Genomic DNA, 18,317 nt, shown 5'->3' with positions numbered 1-18,317 from the left:
GCCTCTTTTTGCATCCATCTTGTTTGAGATTCTCTCTGCTTCCTGGACTTGCATGTCTATTTCCTTCACCAAATTAGGGAGGTTTTCTTTCATATTTTTTCAAGTAGCTTTCCAATTTATTGCTCTCTCACTTCTCCTTCCAGTACTCCTATGATGCGAAGATTGAACCTCTTGAAGTTGTCCCAGAGGCTGCTTACACTATCCTCATTTTTTTTTGTCTCATTTTTCTTCTTGTTCTGATTTATTGATTTTTGCTTTCTTATGTGCCAAGTCATTGATTTGATTCTCAGCTTCATCCACACTACTGTTGTGTCCCTGTAAATGTTCTTCATTTCAATAGTGCATCCTTCGTTTCTGACTGGATCTTTTTTCTGCTGCTGAGATCCTCAGTTCCTTCAGCATCCTTAAAACCAGTGTTTTGAACTCTGCATCTGATAAATTGCTTATCTCCATTTTGTTTAGTTCTTTTTTTCTGGAGTTTTGATCTCTTCTTTCATTTTGGTCATGTTTCTTTGTCTCCTCATTTTTGCAGCCTCCCTGTGTTTGTTTCTATGAATTAGGTAGAGGTGCTCTGACTCCGTGTCTTGGTAGTGTGACCAAATGTAGTAGATGTCCTGTAGGGTCCAGTGGCACAGCCTCCCCTATTAGCCAAGCTGGTACTTAAACAGTGCCCTTTGTGTGGGCTGAGAACAGCCCCCTCCTATAGTTGAACTTTGGTTGCTATTGGAAAATCAATGGGAGGGAATTACCCAGGCCAGTCAGCTGCAGGGTTTGGCTGTGCCCACGTACCACCAACCTCTGCCCTCCAGGGAGGATCAGCTGTGCAGGGGCAGCTTAGTGGTCTTCTGACGTGGTCTGTAGCTGTCCACTGGTTGTGCTGGCCCTGTGGCTTCCCAGGTGGTGCAGGCCAAGGTCAGCCCCCACCTTGTGTTTTACCCAGGGCCACCCTGCCTAAGTTATAAAGCAATCTGAGATGGCTGCTACTTGTGCTAGGTCTGGAGATTCCCAGATGAAGCCAAGCTTGGATGTTGGCTGGCTGCTGCTAGTGCTGGGTTTGAGGCTCACTGAGGCTGGCTGTTGTTTGTTTGAGAAGTATTATAAAGTTGTGAAACATGAGTGAAGACCAGCCATTCACATGGAAAAGCAGCTTCAGTGGGCCAGTAAGTTGGGTGGGGCAGAGTCTCTGGGAATCTCCAAGGTGGGTCAAACAGTGTTAGCCAAGTTGATGGAGTCTCAGATATGGCATCAGCTTGCTAGCTCTGTGGGGGGAGGGTTTAGAAAAGGGACAACGGTCTCTGCTTGCCTTGATGCCCCACACTTCGGTTTCTCCCTATATGCCACTGGTGCCTTTCAAGCTGCTATTCCAGTGGTGGAGCTCAAAGGGAGTGAGTCTGAGGAGGTGAGACCACATGTGGGTTCTTTAAGAGGAACAGCTTGGGACTCCAGAAGTTTCTTCCACCAACTCAATCCCTGCAGGTTTCTGCAGCCAGAAGTTGTGGGGACTTACCTTCCTGGCACTTTAACATGGGGCTGGGGGCCCTGGCGTGGGGTTGGTACTCCTCCTTCCTGAGATAGCCTTCCCATATTTTTATCTACCACATGTAGGTGAGAAACCAGCCCGCTCCACATCTGTGCCCCTCCTACTAGTCTGGATGGATGTGGTTTCTTTAATTCCATAGTTGTCAGACTTCCATTCAACTAGATTTCTGACAGTTCTGAGTGATGGTTGCTCTATATTTCAGTTGTAATTTTGATGTGTTTGTGCAAAGAGGTGAGCCATGTCTGTCTATGCCAGCATCTTGGCCAGAAGTCAACAAACCTTGATTCTTGAGTTCAGCAAAGAAAGAATTCAGAGCGAAGAACTTTGGTGCAAGAAAGTTTACTTAGCACAGAGACAGAAAAAGTGAGCCAGCTGGGTTATGTGGATTTGAGAAACAAATTATAGAGACAAAAGAATGGCCCTTGTAGGAAAACAAAGCAAAGATACATCCCTGAAGGGGGAAGGTGTGGTAGAGAGAGACAGAGGAAGAGAAGGGGAGAGGAGGAGAGGAGGAGAGGGAGAGAGGGGGAGAGGGGGAATGGGAGAGTGGGCAAGATGGGGAGAGGGGGAGAGAGAGAAAGAACCGTGTCCTTTGCCTTAAGGGTTTTTATCTGTCTAAATGCAGGGATTTTATGAGAGGATCTCAACAGAATATTCATCAATTTTCCAGATGCATCATTTCAGGGTCATGGTCTCTACTGATTGGTCAGCACTGGAGAAGGGGGTCATTAGTCATTGCATCTGGTCCTGATGTCAGCCATGGCATTGCTTTATCTGGTTTTGCACTTTTTCTGGATCTGGAGCTAAAACACAACTGAGGCCTAGATGTCATCTCTAGTTTAACTAAAACTCTGTCTCTGTGGTCAATAGACCCAAGGCTTTGTTCCTGATTATTTACTACTGAACAGAATCTCATTGTCCTGAGGGCTTAAAGCTTAAGCAAGTGGTCATGCAAGGTAGAAGAAAGCAGGTGAGTTAGGGTCAGTTTCTCCATTGTACTTGCCAAGGAAGTTTCTCGGCTTCTTATTATCTTACCTCAGTGTAAGGGATGAAGAAACTTTCCTGTACCCTCAAGGGTTCTTTTGGCTGTTCTAATACTCAAATAGACATGAAACAGATTAACAAGAGAAAATGACCAAGTTTAATTACATACATATGTATGGGAATCTCTGCACACATGAGAGTCAGAGAACCCATATACATGAGAGTTCCAGATGAAAAAGGGAAAATGAGGTAGATATGACATTCTGGGCTAAGGATGAGGTAAGGCACCTTGGGGATTCGGAAGGTAATTATAGGGAGAGTGCATGTTCAGTAGTCAGTAGTTTACCCTACCATGTAGATCAGTTATCTCTGACAATCTCTTACTACGGACAAGGCTCCTAATTCAAATTTCTCTAGATATTTGGGGGTGAGGGTTCGGAAGTGTCTCTTGAGCCTACCGGGTCTCAGCTGCCTTTAGCTCTAAATAATCTGCATACCATAGGGGCACATCCTGGGGTGGCTTGTTCTAAACCCCTGGAGTGGCAAAGTGAAACTAAAGCCCCAGATGTAGACATAAGGAACTTTATATGCATCTGTCATTAATAATGTTCCAGAGTCAGTGTTTCTGAGGGAACCATAAAAAACTGAGAGTCCTTGAGTAAAAGTTGGCAATTTGTAATAAGGAAAAAGCCCAGGTGAGCAAAGAAGAGGTTGTGGACATAAGCTCTTGGAAGCCTAGAGAGCAACCTGGTATATGTCTAGCAGCAGTTAAATGCCTATACATTATATACACAACACAAACACAATTTTATATATACATATATGATCTGTCCAGAAGGTATCCAGCCATATACTATGAAAAATAGAGACATTTATTGAATAAGAGACAAAATACAAGAAACATTGTACACAGGATGACACCTCAGTTCTCTTCAAAGTAGGCACCTTGGGACCTCACACAGTTCTCCTGTTCGCCATCAGCTGCCCCACCATATTTTCTTGAATTTTGTTGATGGTCTGAAATCTCTTCCCTTTCAAAGGTGATTTTAGTTTTGGGAAAAGCCAAAAGTCATAGGGCACCAAATCTGGGCTCTTGGCAGGGCTGAGTCACCGGGGTAATTTCATGTTTCACCAAAAAACTTTGCAGAAGATGTGATGTATGAGTGGGTGTGTTATCCTGATGAAGCTGCCAATCACCACTTTCCCACAGCTGCTGCCTTCTGAATCATCTGAATAGTTTCCTCAGGAGAATGTTTAAGTTTAACGCAAAATTTGATACAGATTTCATTGCTCTACTCACTCAGTCATTCTGAATGTGACAACCACACAGTACACATGCTCACTCAACAGTGTCTACCACCCCCACTGACCAGTACAGTGAAGTTGTCATTGTTCACACATGTGCATCCAGTCCACCCTCCTTGGTTGCCAGGTTACCTTGATGTCATGCAAACCATTCTCATTATACTAACAATGGCTAGACTTTTTCCAGACACACACACATACACACACACACACACACACACACACACTCAGATATACATATAGTTGTGTATTTGTGCTGTTTCTAATTTAATAAATTTAGAAGCAGCCCAAATACACAAAGTTTGGGGTCCATATATACACCCAAAACATTGCTATAGTGCTTATTGTTTTCCAGGCACTCTTTTAAGCACATTTTATAAATATTAATGTATTACTCATAATTACACATGGAGGCACAGAATGGTTAAGAAACTTGTCCATGGTCATTCAGGTAGTGAGAGACAGAGAAACCCAGGCTGGTTGGTTCCAGCGTTTATGCTTGTATTCCCCGCATTCTGTGGCTGCTTCTCTGTAAATGCGTTTGGCCCCTGCCCTTTTGGACCCTACCTCTCCAGCTGTCCAATAATTCTGGAGGTCAACCTGCACGCCGGTATCTTTCTAGTAATTTCGGAGTTGGTTTCTCTGTTTGCAATCAAGACCCCCTGACTGACTCAGTCCCAAATCCAATTATAGAGACAAGCTCAGGTGAACACAAAAGCCTGCCCTGTACTTTGGCCCAGTAACAAGTCAATTACCAGAGAAACACTGGGAAGAGGGAGGTAGGAATGGGGCATACTTGTCATGTAAATGAGCCAAATCTTCATCTTACAGGGTGGGAAGCAACAGCTATGATGACATTTATGAAAGCAAGAAATAGAGATGTTCATTATTCTCAATTTCAAGCAGAAAGCAGGTGGATTTCATGTGGTCAGCTGCAGACATTCACAATTTTCTACCTGAGTCTGCTGTGAAAAGCAGCTATGAGTATCTTCAGGCCACAATTCCCTGAACATCACACACAGAGAAATTTAAGAACTGGAAAAAGTCAGGAGTGATTAAAGGAAATAAACTCTCCTTTGTATCCAGTCAGCTGCCTCTCTTCCCACATGGGCTATCTCCTCCCTTATCTCCCTGCGCCTAACCCAAGGCTGGTTCGAGGGCAGCTGGCACCGTGCTTATCTGGCACTGAAGGTGGAGCCCTGGCACAGAGCAGATGCAGCCTGAGGACAAGGTGCTGGGGAGGGGAGGGGGGAGGGGAAGGGCGGGGTGTGGTGGGGAGGGGGAAGGCATCCATTTCTGTCTGTCTGGAGGCCACAAGGCAGTGCCAGCTCTGAGGAGACACACTAGGACAGTAGCAGACAGCCATTTAGTTTCTTCTTTCCTAAACCAAAAACTGAAACTTCAGAAAGTTTTGTCCTGGAGACAAATACCACCATTAGGTCATTTAAAAAACACAAAAAGCATCCCCTTCCCCTCTTTTTCCTTTACATAAACTGATTTACACACACAGAGACAATTTTTCATCTAAATATACACACATACATACTCTTTCTGATAATTAAGTGTCTCGGGAATCTAAGAGGCCTTCTCCGCGTTGTAGAATAAAGACAACCTTTGTGGTCTCTGTTTGGTCATATCTCCAACGGTTCCACTCCTTGTAACACCAGGAACTTACCTTGAGTGCTTGCTGATTGTTAGCTGTCCACTAAAGCAGAAGGGAAGCCACTGAGTCCTAGCACCCTGCCCCGCCCCAGCTCGGATTTCTCAGTCTCGGTGTCTCCGCCCTGGGACAGGCCTCAGCTCCCAGCACCTTGACCACAGCCCTTAACGATGTCCCTGCCTTCAGTCTCTCTGTTCTGCACACCATGAGCCTAGACTGATCCCACGAGAGAAATGCTTTTGTCAGCTGATAGTGACTGCCACCTTACATCTGTTAGATCACATCCACATACAGTCTCAATCTTACTGTGTCCCCAAAACCCATGTTTCGCATGAAGTGATTCCCAAATGTCTATGTGAGGCACAATAAGAAGGACAATATAGTAAGTTTCCTATAAACTCTTTTTAAAAAAATTTTCTTCATTTTTATTAATACAGAAGATACAGAAAGTCATCTTTTAATATCATCAAGGTTACTAATAAACTTACTAACCAATAAACAAATAACATTCACTTGACTCTTAGTTGAATAATTTCCTATTTGGTAATCTATTTATTTTTAAACTGCTTTATCATTTCAATGAAATTTCTTTTTAAAAAAAAATATTTTATGGCTTATGCTATTACAATTGTTCCAATTTTCCCCCTTTGTCCCCCTCTCCCCAGCCCACCCCCCACGTCCATAGTCAATCCCCACACTGTTGCCCATGCCCATGGGTCCTTCACACATGTTCTTAAACAAATACTTTTACCTTCTTTCAATCAGTATCCGCCTCCCCACCCCTTAGAGCTGTCAGTCTGTTCCATGATTCTGGGCCTCTGGTTCTATTTTGTTCATGGTTTATTGTGTTCATTAGAGTCCTCTTATGAGTGAGATCATGTGGTATTTGTCTTTCATCAACTGGCTTATTTCACTTGGCATAATAGTCTCCAGTTCTAGCCATGCTGTCACAAAAGGTGGGAATTCCTTATTTTTTTTTGCTGTATAGTATTCCATTATGTAAATATACCACAGGTTTTTTATCTTCTCATCTACTGATGGGAACTTAGCCTATTTCCAAATCTTGGCTATTTTAAATAGCGTTACTGTGAACATGGAATCACATTCATTCTTTTAAATAGATGTTTCAGGATTCTCAGGGTATAATCCCAACAATAGAATTGCTGGGTCAAAAGGCAGTTCCATTTTTAGCTGTTTGAGGAAATTCCATACTGTTTTCCACAGTGGCTGCACCAATCTACATTCTCACCAACAGTGAACTAGGGATCCCTTTTCTCCACATCCTCACTGCACCTGTTGTTTGTTGATTTATTAATAATAGCCATTTTGGTAGGTGTGATATCTCATTGTGGTTTTAATTTGCATCTCTCTGATGACTAGTTCCTTAAGATCAAGAACAAGACAGGAGTGTCTACTTTCACAACTCTTATTCAACATAATACTGGAAGTCCTAGCCACAGCGGTCAAACAAGAAGAAATAAAAGGCATCCAAATTGGAAAGGAGGATGTAAAACTGTCATTATTCACAGGTGGCATGATATTGTACATAGGAAACCCTATAGACTCCACCAAAAAACCACCTGACCTAATAAATGAATTTGGCAAAGCAGCAGGACACAGTCAATGTTCAGAAACTGATGGCATTTTTATACACCAATAATGAACTACCTACCAGTAAGAGAAACAATTAAGAAAACAATCCCATTTACTATTGCAACAAAGAAAATAAAGTACCTAGGAATAAATTTAACCAAAGAGATAAAAGACCTGTACTCATAAAACTATAGGACACTGAAGAAAGAAACTGAGAAAAATACAAATAAGTGGAAAGATATACTGTATTCATGGAGTGGAAGACTTAACATCATTAAAATGTCCATACTACTCAAAGCAATCGCTAGATTCAATGCACATTTCACAGAACTAGAACAAATATGAGTATTCCAAAAACTTATAAACTTTTTTACAATTAAATTTATTTAATTATGAAGAGCAATCCTTTATTCAGGATGTTTTTTGTTTGTCTTTGTCCTTGTGCTACAATGTCTTTCTCTTATGAAATGTAAGCGCTATTGAATACTTTTCAACCTTTATTTTGCAAAATAAAAGAAGTTTGAAGTCATGTTAGATCCCACTTAAAAACATTTTTATTTTTAACTAGGGCATTAAATATAAAATCTGGCAACCTCCATAATATATAGGTTTTCTATTGGCATTTTCTATTGCTAATAACAAGGTTGAGACAAAGACAATCTGAGGATCACTGATCACCTTCCCTCAGCTGACAGGTTCAACCTGTTTACCTCTTCTCTCCTGCCTCAGCCAGGCCCACCCCTCCGTGTCCGATCACATGCCATGCTCCTTCCTGCCATGACCTCTGCTAATGTCTTCTCTACAGTCTTACCAACTAGCAAAGTCTTGTCCCCAGCCACCACATCTGCCCACTAATCCCCTTACATCCGGCTACTTGAGCTCAATCTCCTTTCTCCCATTATAGATTTTCAAACCCATTATTCTTAAATGAGCCTTCATGACACACTTAGTTGCTAGATGCCATAAGCACTTTATTATTAGTAAGTGAAGTACTGAGGTTTACAAATAAATTATTGTTTTTTTAATCAAAGCAGATTGGTTTTCTAAAGTAACATCTTTTTCCAATATTCTTCCTGGGTGAGAGAACAAGAGGTGAAGACCAACTTCAGGTATTGTTTGGTAGAATCTTTATGGAAAAAAATAACCCAACATTTGTTGACAGAGGGTCCAACGTAACCATGCGATTGTCCAGCATGTGAACACCACCGTTCATGTATCTCACAACAGAGAAAAAGCTGAGAGCCATTTGAGTGCACCAAGCAACACAGGGAAGAATGTTCCATGAAAGCTCATGATGTGAAAAGACAAATCTTAAGTACCAGCATGTCATACTCAAAAAGAAGTGCCCTGGCCTGGGTGACTCAGTTGGTTAGAACGTCATCCAGTAAATAGAAGAGTCATGGGTTTGATTCCCCATCAGGACACATGCCTAGGTTGCGGGTTCAGTCCATGGTTGGGGTGCATGTGCAAGGCAACCAATCTATCTTTCTCTCACATCGATGTTTTTTCTCCCTCTCTCTCTCCCGCCATGTCTCTCTCTCTCAAAACAATAAGCATATCCTTGGGTGAGGATTTAAAAGAAAAACTAAAAAAAAAAAAAAAAAAAAAAAAACCCAAGAAGTTCTAGAGAGCAGGAATCCGATCCAATATTGACACACACTTAGCACTCCAAAACCTGCTAAGTTTAATGAAATATTACAAGCAGAATCAAACAAGTTGCTCCACCAGACTATGAGGTCCTTAAATGGTCCTCAATCTTGCTCCCCTAGGGAAGAGTATTGGTGCAATGTAATATTTACTGAATTAAAAAATGTTGAGTCTTTACGGAAGAAAAATATATGTACGTATTCAACTTTGTGTACAGTTTAGAGGAACCCTTATGGAAAAAGAAATTAATAACCCCCATGTGTTCAACAAGTATTACTGAGAACTTCTTATGCTCCGGCCACTGTCTAACTGCTAGGATTACAGCCAGGTATGAAACAGAGAGTTCTCCTGGCCCCTGAGAAGCTTACATTATAGTGGGGGAAGACTGCCTGATTATAAATAAAATAAATAAGTTTATTATCAATTATTTATGTTAGAAGGTGGTATAGGGAGATGACAGAAGAAAGAGGTAGATGTGACAATTTTAAAAAGGTGGCCAAGTTGCCTCATCGAGAGACTGGCCTTTGAGTGAACACTTAAAGCAGGTGAGCAGGCCTCTGGGGAAAGAGGGTTTCAGACAGAGAACACCAGGACAATGGCTCAAGACGGCAGTGTGTCCAGTGTGAGGAAGCACCAGCAAAGGGACCAGAGAGGCAAGGGCAGTGAAAAAGGACAAGAATATGGCTCTATTAGATCAGAGAATGAGATTGTCTTCTGTTGTCTATAAAGCAAGTTCTCTAGACTGTTAACAGACCAGTCACATTTATATCTAATGTAAAGTATGTCAGCATCTCTGGGCAAATCAAAGTACTGCATATGCAACCTTTGTTGCCTAATAACTCACCTTGATTGTTATTTTACACTGGCTTTGTTCTTGTCTTACTGTAACAGCAAGTTTAATTTTTGAGATCAAAGAACTGTCAGTTGCATAATTGCTCAGTAAAGTAGCTCTTGCGAACCTTCATTAAAAGGATCCTTGTGTGCTACACTTGGTGTGAACTAGCAGGCCAGTTCTGCTGGCAGAGTGCTTTCATTTCTTTCTTGAGGTCTTAAGGAACAGATAAGCCTACTTCTTTGTGCTGTATCCCAAATTATTAGTTGAGATGTGATACAGCACAGAAAGTAAAATGAGATACCACCCTCACCGAGGTAATGTCGATGCGGACCCAGGGAGCAGGCAAATCCCAGCTCTTTTTCTCGCCCCCAGCCCAGGGAGGTAAAGCCGCTCCCTCTGCACAACCCCGAGGCACTCTGTTCTGTCATAGTGGTTATCATGCTATGCATTCTGGGTTTCTTGTGCAGTTTTGTAAAACTATATTGTATTATTATTAACATGTTTATCTCCCCTGCTAGACATAAGAGACTGGGATCGTGCCTTAACGCATTTCTGTATCCTCAGCTTCTGGTGCCTGGGGTAAACACTACTAATACGTGTGCTGCTTTCCCCTTCAAAGCTCCTGGGTAGGGGACACTCCTTCAGCGTGAAATCAGGTAACGTGACTTGCTCTGGTGAATGAGATGTGAGCAGAAGTCACTTCAGGCAGAAGCATCACGAGCCTGTGGGAAAGCCTCCATTCTTCCTTCACCTGTGGCGGTCGCTGTGGAAGACGAGGCCACAGAACCGTGGTGAGGTGGCCGCAGCCTGGACAACAGCTGCCCGGGAGAGCACCCCGACACAAAATGTTCTCTTTCTGAGCGGAAAATAAACTTGTCTTAAGCAACAAAGATTTTGTTGTTGTCTTGTTACTGCAGCAAGGCCTGCACTATCCTGACTGACAAATCGGCGCCTAGGGGCATAATACAGGTTTTTAGAAAGAAGACACCAGGAAATGCAAATATGGGGGTGACCGCCCTGGAGTTCAGTCTGGGAGGTGAGAGGTAAGTACTATCAGGATGGCCAAAAAGCCCGTTTAGGTTTTTCTGTAAAATGAAAGACGCGTTTTTCATTTTTACCAATAACTATTGATTTGGATATTTTGAGTATGTCTGCTATCTCCTGCATGATATAACGTTGATTGTTCTCAAGTAATGTCTCAATTTGATTGCTATCAACTTCAGCTGGTCTACCTGACCATTTAGCATCGTCCAGCAAGAAATCTCTAGCACAAAACTTCACAAACCACTTTTGACACATTCCATCAGTCACAGCACCTTCTCTGTACACTGCACACATCTTTTTTGCATTTCAGTTGCATTTTTACCTTTCCTGAAATAATAAAGCATAATGTGCCAAAAATGTCACGTTTTCTTCCATCTTCAATATTAAAAAGCTACACAGAAATTCACTAATTTTGATAAGTTTTTATATGCATGCTGCTATGATAGCTGTCACAATTTTGTATATTATTATCTAACAAAATTGTTTTGAATGAAGTTAAAGACAACTAAACACTAATAGAGCCATCTTAATGGAAAAAACTAAACAAACTTTTTTGGCCTGCCCTGCTACTTTATAAGAAGCTGACTACAGTGAGAGAATAAAATACATTAATAAAATACATTGTCTTCTCTTTAGCCTTGTACTCCCAAAGCTAATTGCTTAAATAGAAGCGTCTACATTTATTACAGTCATTAAGAAATGAAACTGATTTTGAATTTCACAATCTTAAATCTCACCAGAGCAATAACTTCTTGTATACAATCTCTGACTGCGAGAGATATCCCTTAATAAACAAAGTAGTTTTGAAAATGTAATGCTAATCAGCAATGGATACATTTGTAAACTTTCTATCCCCTAATGCGGATAATGGTTACTTGTAAAAGTTCTACTTTTAGTGGGGATAGAGCAGGATTTGGAGATGGCGAAGGAGGGAATAATGTGAAGGTGTAATATCTTCAACAGCCTGAAAAAAAAATTAAGGGAGGTTGAACGAGGGCCTCTCAAAGAGTCATAAGGTAATTCTCTGTGGCACGCAGAAGTAGCCTTGAATCACCCAAACTCCATGAAAGAGCATCTAGAATCCTACCTAGTCCCTACGAAATAGAGCCCTCAGCTGGGGGCAGAGAAATGGAAACCAGGTGAAGAAATAGGGCTGTACAGTGAAACAAGGAAAACAAACAATAGGATGAGCTGATTCAGGAAAGACATGCTGGGCAAACGGCCCACCTGAAAAGCCTTAAGGCAACAAAGCTTCGCGGAGGAGAAGGAGCTGAAGAAGGAAACAGGAATGGTGACACCGAACCCAAAATGAAGATGGATAGCTCATTTCAAGGGAAGTGAGTAAGAAGATGAGTCTTCAAAAAACCAGGAGAAAGGCTAACCAGACATTTCTTAGGGCCAAACCAGAGAGGAAGACACTGAGAAAGGGCTCCTTTCCCAGCAAGCACTTCCATGCTAGACAGGCCATCTGCACCGTAGGGCCTGAGGCTGGAAACGCGGCCTGCAGGCCTGGAGGCCAGCTGCACAGGCTCCTCCCCACGGAGCGCCTCGCTCTTCCCGGAACAGAACGTGGCCTGTCCCACCAGTATCCCTCTTCTTCCCTCTGGCTAATTTCCACCAGCAGGTGGTGTCCACAGCACCACGCATGGGCACCCTCCCTGCGGATCTGGGACCCTCTCCTCTGTGCTTCTAGGGGCTTGCCTCCTCGGGTGCCCGGCCAGCAATCCTTACGAGATAAATGACTGGACAGGAGGGAAGAGTGAGTAGTATGTGATTTCATCATTAGTTGCCTCAGAAGAGGTCATACTCCCTTCTCGCTCACACATCCATGCTTTCTGACACCCAAGTATATGAAAACCCAGAAAGGGCGGGGGGGGGGGGGAATTCAAGTTAATTTTTTCTCTTAGAGAACTTTTCTTCTTTTTAAAGAACTGTAACAACAGAAAATGTAAGACCGAGGCCCTGTTTTGTCTTTAAACACTTCATTTATTAAGGCAACGTATTTGGATGTTGGTATTCAACTTTTGATACCCCTAAAATATCTATAAAAGCTGTGAAATAGTTTCAACCTGGGCATAAGATTTCAATGTAAGAGAACGAATAAACACACAGAATTGGCACGGGCTCGTGTTGTGGCCCCGCTTCATGTGAGGTTACTGCAGAAGATGATTTGGCCAAGCACCAACACCATAAAAAATGTTTTTCATCTTATTGACACACCCGTCCCTGAAACCCATGGGCAAAGGGAACTGAAGGTGTAATTATTCCATTCAACTATTTGTTACTTTGTGAATGTAGTTTTGGCAGGCATTTCAGACGTGTTCAATATACTGTGACAAAATTGAGCAAGATCAAAGGACCCCTTAAAGGTCTTATAAGTCCTGTGTATAGAATAAGAATGCTAAGAGTGGGGGGTGGGGAGTAAGGGTAGGGCGAAAAATGCAGATTCCTAGATGAGCCTCTCGGATTCTGAACACTAGTCCCCCAAGTGCAGGCATCAGAACGGTTCAGGAAAGGCGCCCGGGCCACCATCTCGCCCAGGACCGTGTCTACTAGCCACCTCTCAGGGCCGTCTGCGGTTGCGCCCTGCACCGCTTCAGAGGCCAGGCCCCTTCCCTGCACTCCTCACCCTCTGTCTAAACTTCGGGGGCTACTCTGGTTTCCCGTCTCCGGCACTGCCAAGGTGATCTCCGTGCGTGAGGTTCATCTCACCACGGCTACGCCTTCTACTGTCTCCCCTCCCAGCGCTGCTCTTCCCTGGGCTCCAACAATCAAGGGTCGTCTCAGGAAAGAGCCCAGCAAAGATGTATGGGCAGGATTCAGAGGCCCATCCGGAGATGCGGCAGCACACAAGGGCTAGTAATGACAAGTCTTTAACAGCCACAGGGGGCAGGGATTATGAGGAGATACAGCTTTACCAGAGTCTGGCAACAGCCAAAGCAATTGAGGAGGGGCTGCCTGGTAGAAGCTAGTTATAGATGGACGCAGTCTCTGCCAGTACCACGCTGAGAAAGAGAGGAAGCCGGAGCAACAGGTACCCCTGACTTTTCTCTCCTCCTGGCCTTCCATCGACTGACCCCAAACCAAAGCCTGATGGCCGAGAGGGTCCCAGGGACAAGCACCCACTGAGGGCAGCCTCCAAGGTACAGACCAGAACAGGCAAGTGTAGAGAGCACACGAGATGGACAAACAGGATAAGCAGCAGAGTGGCCACGGGCCCTTTATGTTCCACAAGTTCATCATTTCTTTTGTAACTGCCTGTCACCTTGTGGAAACCAATAAGGGGGATTTTCCAATATTATTAATCCAACAAATGTCTTATAGTCATGGTTTCACCCCTCGGTTAGGCCTTCCATCATAGAGGTGGTCAACAGAAAACTAGGCAGACTCCTGGCCTCAATAATTTTCCAGTGATGAAGGTCACCAAACTCTTGAGGCCCTTTAGACCAGTGCTACTAAGTATGGCCCATGGACCAGCGGCATCAGCATCACTTGGAATTGGATAGAAATGCAGATTTTTGGGCCCCATTCATATTCCTACGCTATCAAAGTCTCTTCAGCTGGAACCCTGGAATCTGTTTTTGAGCCCTTCGGGGAGTCTCGTGTATGCTAACGGTTGAGAAGTCCCCCTTCTCAACCGTACAAGGGATTGCCTGTGCAAGGGATTGACCTTGGAAACCGGCAGAACTGTCACTGCAGGCGATGATGGCGATGATGGTGGTGGCGGTGGCGGCAGCAGTGACAATGGCAGAGGCTCACACTTACTAAACCATCTCTACATAACTAGCTCTGTCTTCAGAGCACCGTGCATATTAACTCGTGTAGTCTCGCCACCTGTGGGGTGGGCACTGCCTTGGCCTCACAGCTGGTGAGGGCCTGACATCGGAAAAGCCCCCGGCGGCTTGCCTTTGAGTCACTGTAAGAAGGGAACACTGATTCCAAAGCTTTGAAAACCGTAAAATAAAAATGTGAAAGCGCTTTGTGAATGTCAAGCATTATACTGGGTTGGCAAAAAAAGTTCGTTTGGTTTCTCCCATTAAGATGGCTCTAGTAGCACTTAGTTGTCTTTAACGTCATTCAAAACAATGTTGTTAGATTACAACATACAAAATTGTGGCAGATGACATATCAGCATGCATTTTTAAGAAGCTTATCAAAATTGGTGAGTTTTGGTGTAGCCATTTTAACACTGAAGATGAAAGAAATTATGCAACATTTTCAGCACATTGTGCTTTATTGCTTCAAGAAAGGTAAAAATGCAGCTGAAACACAAAGATGTGTGCAGTGTCTGGAGAAGGTGCTGCGACTGTTCGAACATATCAAAAGTGGTTTGAGAAGTTTTGTGCTAAAGATTTCTCACTGGATGATGCTCACCAGTCCGGTAGACCAGTTGAAGTTGATAGCAATCAAATAGAAACATTAACTGACAACAATCAACATTATACCACACTGGAGATAGCCAACATACTCAAGATATCCAAATCAATAAAGTTATTGGTGAAAATGAAACATGTGTCTGCTATTTTACAGAAAAATAACCATACAGACTTTTTGGCCAACCCAATACAAATGACAGCAGTGTAAAAACCAACTACTGATGAAGTTGCTGAGTTTTTTTTAAAGCTCTAACTTCATTAGATTTTCAAAGTAAATTAGAATATGACTAAGTGGCTTTTTTTTTTAAGGAGTTGTGTGCCAAGAGGAGGGGAAATTTGAATGCTTCAACTGGTACTATTTGAAGATTTGTGCTATATTTAAAATAGTAGAGGAAAACAAATATTGATGCTAATTTGAAGCTAAAATACAGCTTTCACTGATGACAAGAAACAGCGACAAACCTCTTATCTAAAAGAAGATAAAACCACCTTGTAAGATCTCCCCAGACACAAAGAATTGGCTGTCACAAGTTTTCTTCTGATATCTCTCCCAGAATTCTGTTTATGACCAAACAATTTAATCTTCTAGAAGCAGATTTATAGGTACGTTCTTTTTACTCTTTTGATTCTTGATTTAATATGATTCTTCCTGCATCTTCAAACGCTCTCCATACTAACTCATTAGCCTCCCCCTCCCCAACTCAAGGGATGTAGTAAACATTAAAGATCCAACTCTCCATTTGTCCAGGACAGGCTCCAGTGTGCTCTGGGGGATGAGTTGGCATCTCAGTGGAGAAAGGCCACTGCTTTGACCTCAGTCAGACAAGGAGCAAGAAATGAAAACTGACCCCCTTCTCCCCCCATTGATTCCCATGATAGAATACTGGCTGGTATTCCATTTCAGAGACTCAAAAGGTTATTTGACTTTTTCCAGGTCATGCAGGTCGTTACCAGGTCGTTAACTGACAAACACAGAAAAATGTTCTCTCTACTGCACCACTGCCGATTCTATTTAATGGATTGATAGAGGCATCATACTTCCTCTAATTTCTACAAGGTGTCATCCTGTATCTCCCCCACCTTGTTTTTCTACAAAAGATTTCATACCTACATATAAATTCATAGCACAATATGCAGGCGTAAACCCTGTGTAGTGTTTGTTCATTACAGTCAACACTTAGTGTGTTAGATCAAGCAGAGGCGATAAGCCATTCACTTCCTTCAATAGGAACGGAAGAGAGTAAAACAAATTTACAGTCAGCACCGAAGGCATCAGTGTGGAGCAATCACAAGTATTTGCCTGTACACCTCCTAACAGCTGCAGGTAAATGATTTGACAAGGTCAAATTCAACTGAACAACAAAACCACCAATGGGGCTGTAGTTTAAGTTGCTAGACCAGTTAAGTTAGGGGGAAAAAAAAAATACAGGAAGACAACCAGCTAGATCGCAGAAGCCCTGGTTTTCCAGGCTCTTTAACTTTAGTAAAGATTTGTTTTGCTTTTATTAGAAATTCTGAATTAGGTTTCTTCTACAGATAACAGAAATAGTGCCAAATGAAAGAAAAGCATTTTACAAGGGAGAAGCCAATGCCCCCTGAACAAAGCAGATCTAAAAGGATGAACTGAGTCACAAGGTAAGATCTGCCAAATTACCACACAAAGTCTGGTGACTCAAACGCAAGTCTAAATCTATTGTCATTCAAGTATATTCACAGTTCTTACTTTTCAAAAATAAGAAATGCATATGGGAAGTTAAACTTTAAAATTTATTTTTAAAAAAATCTGTGAGGAAACTATATAATAGATTTTGTATGTATATATAATTCCACTTAACAGAACTTTAGTTTCTTCCATTTTAATGCTACACTGAGGCTATTATTCATGTTTCTTGAAGGAAAAATTTAAATGTACTCTCCTCTGATATTTAAATCATTACCTAAGCAATATCAGTGTTCATATACATTGGTAGTGTAATCTTAATTCACATTTTTCACACTTCACCAAGAGATAGGGATTTTGTTTTAAAGCTGTGATTTACTTTGTTATTTCTACAGATAAACTATGCAGCTAATTTTCAAAACTAAAACATGACTTACTATAATTCCTGTATTCTAAAACACCAAAATTTTATGACATACCATCACTTTAATAATAGCTCTACAGAGGAAAAGAATGTATCCCATTAAATGATCGCATCAGTTGTAAACATTCATCCCTACTTCAAAAGTGTTGAGGGAGGGAGGGAGGGAGAGACTGTAACCAGGAAATACATTAATTATTTTATTTAGAGAGAAAACACAGCAGAATAGAAAGATCTTGTAACATGGAGCCCAATTTCTTGGGTTCACATCTTGGCTCCTCCACTTAAAGGGTGATCTCAGACAACTTAGTGTCTCTGTGCCTCGTTTTCCTTTTTGGAATGAAAAAGGATGATGAGAGCCTCTGCCACATTAAGGTTGTTATAAAAATTAAGAGAGTTAATGTTTTTAAAGTACTTCAAACAACTGGACACCATAAGTGTTATATAAGGACTTGTTAAATCATCATCATCATCATCACTAAAGCTACCTACCAGAGCTCACGAGACACATTCACTACATTCAGAGGTGAATAATTTCCATTCAACAAACTGACAAAATACTTTAATTCAAGAAAATATTTACCGACAGCAGAATTACTGCTTGCTACTATGTTAGGTTTTTGAAAGACGGGAAGTGTAAATAAAGTAAAATAATTATAGAGTGTAGGGTAGAAAGGGCTTTGTTACTTAACCTCTCTGGATTGTAGTTCCCTCCATTTAGGGGACTATCGAGGTTTTAAACTGACAAAAACATGACAGTATCCACAATAACATATGTGGACTTTCCCTTTTCCATATACATTTATGAATGATTTATCATAATAAGAATTTACAAGAAGTCATGACATTGATTTTAAAACTATTTTGCCTTCACAGAAAATTGTTCTACTTCTCACAAACTACTTCCAGGTCATGTATCATTACAGAAATTATTGTATCCCTAACAAGGGTTGTTATGTAACATTGAAGCAAAAAAAAAAAAATCCCAAGCAGTCAAAGTCTTCACCAGTGACTTACCGCCCCACCTTTCCACCTATTTTTAGCTATACAAGTTACCAATTACTGCCAAGTCAATTTAAGAGATGTTCCAAGTATGAAACAGACTACTTTGTTATGGTGCCAGTATTTAGACAGCACCTAAAATATTCACTATCTGTTAGGATATCACTATTTTTTAAAACATGGAATCTGACATTGCATACAAAAGCAAAAAATTTTTGTGCCTAGGTTTCCATAAATATGTCTATGAAAG

The sequence above is a fragment of the Pteronotus mesoamericanus genome, unplaced genomic scaffold, assembly GCF_021234165.1.
Source record: "Pteronotus mesoamericanus isolate MK-2021 breed Mesoamerican mustached bat unplaced genomic scaffold, CSHL_Meso_final scaffold_85, whole genome shotgun sequence".
NCBI lineage: Eukaryota > Metazoa > Chordata > Mammalia > Chiroptera > Mormoopidae > Pteronotus > Pteronotus mesoamericanus.
The sequence above is the reverse complement of the archived record's forward strand: the minus strand, read 5'-3'. Positions refer to the sequence as shown.